Source organism: Paralichthys olivaceus, chromosome 18, assembly GCF_024713975.1.
Source record: "Paralichthys olivaceus isolate ysfri-2021 chromosome 18, ASM2471397v2, whole genome shotgun sequence".
Taxonomy (NCBI): Eukaryota; Metazoa; Chordata; class Actinopteri; order Pleuronectiformes; family Paralichthyidae; genus Paralichthys; species Paralichthys olivaceus.
This window is the reverse complement of record NC_091110.1, coordinates 18,126,802-18,139,044: the sequence shown is the minus strand read 5'-3', so window position 1 is coordinate 18,139,044 and position 12,243 is coordinate 18,126,802.

Below are 12,243 nucleotides of genomic sequence, written 5' to 3'. Positions count from 1 at the left end.
TCCTGTTTCTCTAATTGCTCATCATTATTAGATGAACGGGCCCTTTGGCCGACAATCCCCACATTTCAGCTCGCATCAACTATTAAAGTCAGACCAATTTGTATTACATGGGCTCGGAAAACCATCCAGCATCTCTCTGATGTTTGTGCTCACAGAGTTCAGCTCCGTCCACAGGGAATCCCACTTAAAACTGCTTTGATGATGATGATGATGATGATGATGATGATGATATCCATCAATCCATTTTCCGCCATTATCACAAATAAGGTTCAATCACAGAATCTATACAGACAGACTCAGGTTAGCTGGGGTGAGAGCGAACGAGCAGTTTTGTAAAAAAAAGAGGGATGAGGCTCTTTTTTTCACACAAAGTTCGATTCTATTCCACCTTTTTTATTTCCGTGGCTACCTTGTGTTGTCTCTCAGGATTGTCGTTCAGTCGGAAAACGTGATTACGCTGAGTGGATTTCCACAAACCCATTAAATTCTGGTGCAGATCCGGGTCAGAGGGTGGATCCAGGTTATGTTTTGGCATTTTCACTTTTTCTCCCAGTAAAAAAAAAACAGACATGTGCGTAGAGGACCGATGAGTTTGTGAAATTTGCAGCAACCACACAGAAACACATCGTGACGAAAACGCATTTTAAAGTTGACGGTCTCGAATTATAATCGAAATTGGAACCTGACGTTGAAAAAGAGTGAAAGTTTTATGATTTCAGACGCAGCAGCAAGCTGAGACCTGACCACTCAGCTGACACACACACACACACACACACACACACACACACACACACACACACCTGAGTGAGTCGTCTCAAAGTCAAGGAAATATGTCGTTTCGGAAAATGACCTGTAAATCCACCGAGGGAAACAATTTAGTGCTTGAATGCTCCGAGTTCGAAGCCTGACTTCTGTCTGAGTAGCACAATTACACCCTGTAGAAGTCACTATACTTTTCAAATGGCGTCGTTGAAGGGAGTTCAACAGCCTCTGAAGAATATTCCATGGAGTTCAGTCTTCACACCAGACATCAGGGAAACAAATGCCAGAAACTAGAAGGGCAGCCGAGCAGACACTGGCAGGTCACATCCTGAACAGGTCACCAGAGTATCACAGGTCTGACACACACACAGACAAACATGGACACCGACACTCGATCTAGAGTCCCGACGTTCAAACTCAACTTGGAGGCGAATAACATACGTGGATATTTAGGTTCAAACATGGTGCCGAGTTTGAATGTCGGGGCTTGCGGACACTTTGGTGGAGTGAATTTCAATTTCAACTATCCCTCTAATATGTCAGGAGTTGTATTCACAGCTCATTCTGCTGCCCCCCAGTGGCCACAGTAAGTAAGAGATATGGTAAAGCAAGGCTGTACTCATCCTGCCATAGGATGCAGCGATAATGTGAGGATACAGATGGAAAACAAACAGATGGGGTATAATACCCATGCACTTTTCCCCAGTTGGCACCAAATACACACACACACACACAGAGACACACACACACACACACACACACACACACACACACACACTGGAGAGCAGCTTGATAATGAGCAGTGTGAGATTCTCTCTCCTCGGGCACAGAGGGGACACGCTCTGCCGACAGCTCCGACTGTGAGACGAGTAATTTCACATCCTCTCACCTTCCTCTTCACTTGATCCAGGTCTGGTGTGTTTCACTGTGATCAGGCGTCGGGCTCCACGGTGCGACTCTAAGCTATGAATTTATATTCCCAGGACGACGCTGTATCTCCAGAGGAGACAAAAACACAAAAAAAACCCACAATGGACGAGAAATTGCTTGTAGGCGTTTGGAACGCGTGGACAGGCTGCGATAAGATATCTCATCCAACGTCTGCGTAAATATGAAGAAAAGGATTTCAGTCTCGAGTTTTATAAAATGAATGATAAAGGTTGTGGGAGACCTCAGCTTGTCTTGTGTGTGTGTGTGTGTGTGTGTGTGTGTGGGGCCTGTTGTTTAAAGGTCACCAGGCTCAGGAGATGTTAGAGATGAACTGGTGAGATGGTTTTACTTCACGGTCTGATGCTCAAAGGTTAAAACCTATAAATCAGACGTTGGATAAAAAAAACAGAGGCGGCTGCGTCACCTGATTTGCTGCAGCGAACCCAGAGAAGAAATTCAGACCCTGGTCGGACACGTCCGTTCGGATAACATCAAAGCATTTCCACCTTAAAACAGAATCCAGTATTGGATCTGGACGACTCAGCAAATATCTCAATGATTTATCCGATGGTTTCCGTCTTTTCAGGCTGATGTTTGTTCAAAGTTTGGTTTTAATGAGTCATTTAATGATGTAAGAGCTTCATGATTGACAGCTGAGACAGACTCCTGATTGGTCGAGGTCGGACTCACCAGTACAAGATGGCAGCACCCGTATGCAAAATATTTTGGCTTTGTTTAAGTTTAGCGTGCACGTGAAACCAAAGCTAAGCTGATCGGACGTAAACACTGGACCTCGGTTGAGACTTTCAGGTGAAAACGTTTCCCTTCTTCAACCACACCGGGTCTTATCAGGGAGCGTAATTAAAACACGTGCGTGGGTGTGCAGAGGCTTTCAAACTCATTTCGGCTCGATTTTATTTCCTGGCCGCAATAATATGCTGTTCACCATAATATTAACTCCCAATAAAAGGAATTAGTGAGAGAATGAGCTCCTGATGATGCTCGGAGAGAGAAAGAAATCCAATTCCCCTCCGGATTTTAAATCATTGATTTTTCTCAAATCCAATTTCACAAGCTTTTTTTTGATTCACACAGTCCTTGGAAGTCTATGAAAGGAATCTCACCTCAATACAAACGGCCCCGATGCATCTTTTTCTTCTTTTGGAAAAAAAAGAAAAGAAAACCTGCTCTTCATCTCGTTCAGGAGCGTGTTGTTGAAGTCGTCTGATTTGAGCGGATGCCGGCAGCAAAGAAAACTCCTGAGCCTGACAAAGTGAGGAGACGTGACCTGGGAGGAGAAGTAGTTTTTGGTTTTTGCAACCGGCGGCACCTGTGAAATAAACACACACACACACATGAATTGCATGAATTTCAAATGAAAGCAATTACACAGCAAAACTCCGGGGTTACTTGTGATGTTACTTTCTCCCCAGCTGCCATGTAATCCAACGAATTGGTCTCAGCTGTTTCTTCATCTTCTCTGGGGGAATATTTTTCTTCTCCATGACTCCTGAGAAAGATCTTAGTCCTCTACAGTGTGGACACACACACACACACACACACACACACACACACACACACACACACACACACACACACACACACACACACACACACACACACACTCTGCAGACCCCTCTTTACTGCCTGGGGCCTCTATAACACAGCAGCGTGTTCACTAATCTCCTCTATAACAGACGCCATCCATGTTCCATTCAATTTAATCGATTTGGATGCAACAAACCAGCGGCTCCGGTGAAAAGTGTAGAATGTGTGACGTTGACCTCCACGTTTCAAAAGAAACAACTGAAGTCTCTGAAGAATATCTGCTGCTACGTGTTCTCTTGCTTTTGCTCCTTAACTTTTCATCTTCTAAGTAGTCCGCACTTCTTCCTTCGAAAATATCCTGAAAAACGGGCGCTACCATCTTGCTCTGATGTCATTTGGACTCTCGGATTGATTCCCTGCAAATGCAACAGCTTTTAACTTCTTAAATTGAAATAAAAAATTATTCTTAAATTGAATTTTACCGCCAGTAAACACACGTGACACCATGTTTTTATAGCATTAAAAAAACATAATAGTAATCTAGTCCGTGTGATGTTGTCACCGTGAAGACTGATCTGCATGTTTGCATATTTACGACCTGGAGCAGGACGCCGGGCTCTGGACCTTTCAGCTGCAGCGACAGCTGTGAGGCAGATGCTGCTGTGGCTGCTGCAGATGTCGGTGAATACACTGACGTGTCCGTTGGATGACGGTGCACGGCAAAGATGCTGCGACTGTCCCGTAAACACAGGATTTGAATCACCGTGATTATCTACAATCTTATGCCTTGCGTCGATTTACAACGAGCTTGGTGACATAACTGGTGATGATGTGCTGATACTTCATGTGCCAACATCACCGTTGGTCTCATGGTGGCGCTATGGTTTAAATCTGAGCTCCAGATGCCTTTGAGAAATCCTGATTAAACTCCCTGGAGACGTCCTGCACCATCTCCTGAGCAGTCAAATCAGATGAAGTGCAGACGAATGGCAGAACTTTGGACGTGCGATTATAGAAGCGCTGCAGGCTTTGTGTTGGTGTGATTGGTTTTACAACTTCTTAAAAACAGAAATAAACTAAAGCCGAGAAGCCTGAAACTCACTCACCGCTGCTTTCATTTCATTTCGTAGCTTCCCTCTGTTGACCAAAAGTGCTTGGCTCCAGAATCGCTGCTTGCGGTTGTATTTTTCTCATTTTGGATTCCTCCACCACTGTGCTCATTTACTCCTGTGGAGAAGTGTCTTCATCTTGAATTGCACTGTGAGGCTTTTTGCCATTTGATTAAATATCTAATAACTATCATTGAATTTATTTTCAAGAATCAAATGTTCCATATATAAATATATAAATATAAGAAGCTTTTCTGCTGTGGAATCTTGAATGTTACGAGCACCTTGAGGCATTGAAAAAGCGAAGGAACAACCCCACAGTTGAAGAGACATAATTCAAAATCACTGTGCAATATTTTCTCCCCCCCCCCCCACCCAAACCCAACGGAGAGGTGAAAAGAGAAGCGTGCATGACAAAGTAGTCATAGAGGGATACAGGGGATTGGCTATTGAGTGGAAAAGTGCACATTAAGCTAATGGAGGAAGCCAACGGACTGCTATTCAACCCCCACAGCCTCCAAACTCCAACCTCGGTGCACTAATGCATGATCCATCCAAGGCGTGTTGTACAATTGCTGTCCTTCCTAAGATGTATGTTTATGAGGGGTTCTTTTTATGGATGCGTTTAGGAACTACACACTACTCTCCTGAAGGAGCCTCAGTCTGAGAAAAGGTTAATATCAGCTGTGCACTGGAGCTTTAGACGAAGGACATTCTCAAATGTCAGTATCCAGGCACGATAATGTTATTATCAGATAACAAAGAATGTATGTGAGAGAAAAGAAAGAAAGACTCACGCTCCTCTATAATATTTTCCCCCGGATCCTTGCAGAGGCTGAATGTGCTCCATTCAGAATCCTTTTCAGTTGAATAGCTAAAAGGGGCTCTGATGTTATCCACCTTGTGGCTGTGCAAAAAAAGTATCCGCAGAATAATCAGAGACCTTTTCAGACATCTGGACTGAGAAATATCACATCTATCCCGAAAACTAAATCCAGTTACATTTGTGTTTTACTCTCATGTAAAGTATTTCCCGCAAAACAACACAATGTGCTTTACAGAAATGGCAAGAAGAGACCTTCTGATTAGAGAAAATGATTCTGCTGCGACCGTGTTCAGAAGAAAAGATAGCTATCCGCCGAAATAGGATTCGGAATGGATGATAACACACATCAGCTTCTCACTGACGACAGGATGCATGGATTGATAAACATAATTAACAAAGACATCATCAGGCAGAATCCCCAGAAAAACGCTGGTTTGGAGTTCAGACAGATTCAGGGATGGAGACTCTGCGCTCTCCTGAGTGCACTTTCCTCGTCCAGCTGTCGTTAGCTCTGAGGCCTGTTGGCTTTTAGAGTGATGCTCTAAGAACCACTGAGTGCCTTACACTTCAGAGTCAAAGGTAATGAGGCCGTGGACAATAGGAAATTATTTCTTATTGCCGGTCAGTAAATAACAGCTTTGGATTGAGAGGAAAATGGGTTCTTAGTTTCCCATTTCAGCAGACTTTCCTCTGCTGCTCAGGGGAGGTTGTGACACAGGCATGGGCAGAGCTGGTCTGAGTCTCACATGCCCCCTGGGGACGAGAATCATGCATTAGACGAACAGGGCCAACGTGGCCCGGAGGGGTCCGTCACATTCTTAACATCACTGCAGCTGCTGGCGGCCAAAAGACACAGAGAGAGAGGTGAAAGCAAAACATCACGGAGGAGACGATCAATACAGTTAGTGAGATTTACAAGGCGGAGAAGAAACAGAGTGCAGGACGGAGTTTAGTCCTATTTCAACAAAATCCATCCCAATACTCTGACGCAGTGAAACCCCCACTTCTTTATTATTTCACCCTGCGTTGACAATTATTACGTCGACTGCAGTATTTTCATTATTGATGTTTTATAATGGAGCTGTAAATCTCACAAAAAGACAATTGAGTTCACTCAGGAGAGACTGAGGAGCCGCAGAGGGGCTTCGATGATACGTGTGTTGGCCGTAAGTTGCAGTAAACACAAAACAGCTGAAGACATAAACGTGAAATTTAATAACAAGTTAAAGTTTTGTGTGATTCTTCGTCATTATAATCCTCGTGATCAGAGAACATCCTTGTAAACAACCTGAGGCCTGAGAAGCAGCACCTTTTAAATTCCAGCGGTGACATGATGGAATACGTGTCCGACCACATCCGGAGGCAGATTCGACTGGTCTCTATTCTGAACGTGTCTTGAGTGCATGTCGACCTTTTGGTTAAGTGCTTATTATAAAGGCGACTAGGCTTCGTGTTAACACGAGATAATATGCGTGAACACAGAACGCCATGACACTTGATCCCTCACTAATGGTTTGTGAACACTTTAAGTGTTCAGCATTGGACAAAATGGGATTATTTTTTTAACGTATACCTAAAGAATTAAAGCATTAAAAGATCAGGAGTAAGGTTCATTGAGATGTGTGCCTGCAAACAAATACCCATGATGCTTTGTACTATTACTCTAACTGTATATCCTCAATAGAATCTGTCCCATAAACCCATTTTTTGGCCGAAGTAAACTCACTGGATGGAAGCAGAATCTGGCCCCAGTGCAGAGGAGGTGATGCTACAGTATTAGAGTGAAGACAGGAGAGAGGCAGCTCTCTGTGGAGCTGCGTGTTCTCAGGGCCCTGGCTTGTGGAGGGTGAGCAAACATTTTGGCAGCAGCCATCAGCCGAGGTGAACGAGCACCAGGCAATTAAAGGCTATGGGGGCAACGGAACTCTTGATTGGTCAAATATGCATCGATGATTCATTTAGAAACTGATTACAACCTTTCTTAACTCTGCTCCTGGGGCTGCAACCTACCCCCCCCCCCCCCCCCCCCCCCCCCCCCCACTATTAAACTAACTAAAGTGGATTTGAACATGCGCTAAACACATTTGTATCATGCACTTTAGAGGGTTGGGTTCTTAAAATAAATCCTTGTGGTAGTTTGTCTTTCAAATGACTGCATGAAGCACTTATGGGGCCATCTGCTCCAGTGATACAGATATTAAAAGAATATAATTATTGGGAGGCGTGTGGAGCTGCATTGTCAGAGACGAAGCAGAGAAACACTCACACAGGGAACTTAAAAAAAAAAAGATTCACACTGTCCTCTGGATCACAAATGTCTAAATATGTAACAGGGCTGTACAGACAGGGGAGAAAAGATGTGCAAGGCGTGCACATGTTTCAGTCTCGGTGCAGAATGAGTTCTGCATCGATTGGTTCGTCACGTACTTGAAGGCTCCTCTCACAGGTGCACCTGGTGAGCCCTGAGGAGCTTGATGAAACTCACATGAAGTCAATCACCACAGGTCACATCATCCCAAGCACAGCTGCAAACGTTTCAAATCACAGACCAATGCTGGGAAATTTGTTTGATTGGACTCAGAGGAATTGATTCTAAATCCCAACTCACTAAATGCTCCAGTTTCTCCATGTTTTGAAAATCCTGGCACGGAAATTAGGCAAGAAAAGATGTTAGATTCCCTCAGAGACATTTTCCTATCTGCTTATTTGGAAGCCGTCTTCGTTGCACGCTCATATTGACAAATGTGTTGTCGTTCCCTGACGACCTCTGGCAGCGCGGCGAGAATACTCAGGTTCATCGATGGCTGGAACTGGCTGCGTAAAAATGTTTTTAATTTACACTTTTCAAACTTGAGGCAGGAAATTAAGTATTAAACCTGAATGATCAAACTGTCTCTGCGCTCTCAGCCTAAAATAAAAGTCTCAGATTGTAATAATAAAATCATAATTTCATGAGAATGAAGTTGTAATTTTTAGGTTGCAGTTCTACACAGTTAATTAAGACTTTTCTCTCACATAATAACTTTATTCTGGTAATATTACAACATTCCTCAAAGATTTTATCTTCAACATGTCCGTAAATGTTTGTTTGGATTCTGAGTTTTATTATCCTGCCTCCTTCATACATCGTTTACTTCCTCATGCTTCAGTTCCTGACGACATCAAGCTTCTGGTTTTATTCGTATTTCCTTGAGCTCTCACTGGTTTGTATGTTTTTGTGTGTCGGACATTACGTTTGCTGTTGCTGTCACAGTTTTGTATTTTCATTGTCCCTCTCCTGTGTTCCCCTCGTCCCTCGCTATGTTCCACCCGGTGATTCTCCTGTGTTGCTCTGTGTCCCTCTCCTGTGTTCATCCCTGTCTTGGTTATTGTATTTTGTTCTCGTTGATAAGTTTGTTCAGTGCTTCCTGTTTTATTTTGTAGTCCTTGCTCCCTGTGTGTTTTCACCTGTTTACTTCCTGCCCTCATCAGGTTCACCTGTTTGTCTTGTGCCACCTGTCCCCAGTTACTCATTAGTTCCAGTCTGTATATAAGTCTTTGTGTTTCCCCCATGTGGTTGTTGGTTCGTCATCGTCATTTCGGGTCAGTCCTGTCCATCAGCTCAATTCTGGTTCTGTCTGTTCATGTATCCTGTCAGCTCTCGTCACGTTTCCCCGTAAGTTTGTTTCCTGTCCTTCCTGTGTTCCACTCCTGTTTCATGAGTGCGACTTTTGTTTCTTGGAGATTTCTTTTGTTAAGTTTACCCCTGTTAAATAAAATACACTTTTTGTTAAACCTTATTTAGTTTCTGCGTTTTGGTCCTCCCCTTCTCACGTCACCCCCCCATTCGAACCCTGACAGTACGAACCAACCAGTAATGGACCAAGCAGAGCTTTATGTTTTTTATAGGAAGGTTTTTTATTTTGACTCACTGGTGGAGGAGCTGAGCACCGCAGGCACCAAGGAGCGTGAAGAGCTCCTGGAGAAAATGGCATCGGTGCGGGATTGGCTTAAGGACAGACCCTGGGTCAGCCACTTTGTCCCGCACCTGGTGACCGTAGAGAGGAGACTACAGGACATCCTCTCATCCCCAACTCCCCCTGCAGATCCCTACCTCGGCACCCGCCTGGCTTTTGGTGGCCCCCGTAGTCTGCGTAGAAACGCTACGGCGCGGGGCGGGCGCCGGAGGGGAGCCCCCTCACTCAGTTTCCATCCATCTCCACCAGTTAACAGGCAGCAACCTCAATTCGGAATATCGTGGATTCTGGCAGAAGCAACCCACGTTCCAGCGTCGGGGGTCCCGGCTGACGTCACTCATGTTCCGGCGTCGGGGATCCCGGCAGATGCTACCCACGTTCCAGCGTCGGGGGTCCCGGCTGACGTCACTCATGTTCCGGCGTCGGGGATCCCGGCAGATGCTACCCACGTTCCAGCGTCGGGGGTCCCGGCTGACGTCACTCATGTTCCGGCGTCGGGGATCCCGGCAGATGCTACCCACGTTCCAGCGTCGGGGGTCCCGGCTGACGTCACTCATGTTCCGGCGTCGGGGATCCCGGCAGATGCTACCCACGTTCCAGCGTCGGGGGTCCCGGCTGACGTCACTCATGTTCCGGCGTCGGGGATCCCGGCAGATGCTACCCACGTTCCAGCGTCGGGGGTCCCGGCTGACGTCACTCATGTTCCGGCGTCGGGGATCCCGGCAGATGCTACCCACGTTCCGGTTTCGGAGGTCGCCGTTCCTGTTCCTGCCCCACGGTCGGGGGTTCAAGCAGTCGTCTCGCCAGTTCCTGTCCCTCGGCTGAGGGTTACGGCGAGCGGCTCTCCAGTTCCTGTTCCTGCCCCACGGTGGGGGGTTCAAGCAGTCGTCTCGCCAGTTCCTGTCCCTCGGCTGAAGGTTACGGCGAGCAGCTCTCCTGTTCCTGTTCCACGGTTGCGGGTCTCGCCGGGCTCCGCTTCAGTTCCTGTTCCTGTTCCACGGTTGCGGGTCTCGCCTGGCTCCGCTTCAGTTCCTGTTCCTGCCCCACGGTCGGGGGTTCAAGCAGTCGTCTCGCCAGTTCCTGTCCCTCGGCTGAGGGTTACGGCGAGCGGCTGTCCAGTTCCTGTTCCTGCCCCACGGTCGGGGGTTCAAGCAGTCGTCTCGCCAGTTCCTGCCCCTCGGCTGAGGGTTACGGCGAGCGGCTCTCCAGTTCCTGTTCCTGCCCCACGGTCGGGGGTTCAAGCAGTCGTCTCGCCAGTTCCTGTCCCTCGGCTGAGGGTTACGGCGAGCGGCTCTCCAGTTCCTGTTCCTGCCCCACGTTTGGGGGTTCAAGCAGTCGTCTCGCCAGTTCCTGTCCCTCGGCTGAGGGTTGCGGCGAGCAGCTCTCCAGTTCCTGTTCCTGTCCCTCGGCTGAGGGTTACGGCGAGCGGCTCTCCAGTTCCTGCCCCACGGTCGGGGGTTCAAGCAGTCGTCTCGCCAGTTCCTGTCCCTCGGCTGAGGGTTACGGCGAGCAGCTCTCCTGTTCCTGTCCCACGGATGCGGGTCTCGCCTGGCTCCGCTTCAGTTCCTGTTCCTGTTCCTGTCCCACGGATGCGGGTCTCGCCTGGCTCCGCTTCAGTTCCTGTTCCTGTTCCACGGTTGCGGGTCTCGCCGGGCTCCGTTTCAGTTCCTGTTCCTGTCCCACGGATGCGGGTCTCGCCGGGCTCCGCTTCAGTTCCTGTTCCTGTTCCACGGTTGCGGGTCTCGCCGGGCTCCGCTTCAGTTCCTGTTCCTGTTCCACGGATGCGGGTCTCGCCTGGCTCCGCTTCAGTTCCGGTTCCGGTCCCACGGATGCGGGTCTCGCCTGGCTCCGCTTCAGTTCCTGTTCCTGTTCCTGTCCCACGGATGCGGGTCTCGCCTGGCTCCGCTTCAGTTCCTGTTCCTGTTCCACGGTTGCGGGTCTCGCCTGGCTCCGCTTCAGTTCCTGTTCCTGTTCCTGTCCCACGGATGCGGGTCTCGCCTGGCTCCGCTTCAGTTCCTGTTCCTGTTCCACGGTTGCGGGTCTCGCCGGGCTCCGTTTCAGTTCCTGTTCCTGTCCCACGGTCGAGGGTTAGGCTGGCGCCGGCACAGCTGGGGCGGCGGTCGCTGTCGTCTCCTCCGGTGCAGCGACGGCAGCTGTCGTCTTCTCCGGGACAGCGACAGCAGCGTCATCGGTCATCTCCTCCTGAGTGTCGACCTCAGCGTCAGCTGCTATCTTCTCCCGAGCCTCCTGTGTCACAGCAGCAGCCTCAGCTGCTATCTTCTCCCGAGCCTCCTGTGTCACAGCAGCAGCCTCAGCTGCTATCTTCTCCCGAGCCTCCTGTGTCACAGCAGCAGCCTCAGCTGCTATCTTCTCCAGAACCTCCTGTGTCACAGCAGCAGCCTCAGCTGCTATCTTCTCCAGAGCCTCCTGTGTCACAGCAGCAGCCTCAGCTGCTATCTTCTCCAGTGCCTCCTGTGTCACAGCAGCAGCCTCAGCTGCTATCTTCTCCAGAGCCTTCTGTGTCACAGCAGCAGCCCCAGCTGCTATCTTCCCCAGAACTTCCTTTGACTGGACTGCAGAAGCAGCTGATTTTCCCTGAGCCCCTGGGCTCTGTTTCTGATCGGCCTCCGGGCCGCCCGCCCGAGCCCCCGGGCTCTGTTTCTGACCGGCCTCCGGGCCGCCCGCCTGAGCCCCCGGGCTCAGTTTCTGACCGGCCTCCGGGCCGCCCGCCCGAGCCCCCGGGGTCAGTTTCTGACCGGCCTCCGGGTCGCCCGCCCGAGCCCCGTGCTCTGACTTTGACTGGCCTCCGGGTCGAGCCCCGTGCTCTGTTCCAGATTCCCACCCTCCTCCCACCCCTCTCAGTTTCAGGTTTAGTCCTTGTTTTAATTCAGTTTTGGACCGTCTGGAATCCGGTCCTTAAGGGGGAGGTTCTGTCACAGTTTTGTATTTTCATTGTCCCTCTCCTGTGTTCCCCTCGTCCCTCGCTATGTTCCACCCGGTGATTCTCCTGTGTTGCTCTGTGTCCCTCTCCTGTGTTCATCCCTGTCTTGGTTATTGTATTTTGTTCTCGTTGATAAGTTTGTTCAGTGCTTCCTGTTTTATTTTATAGTCC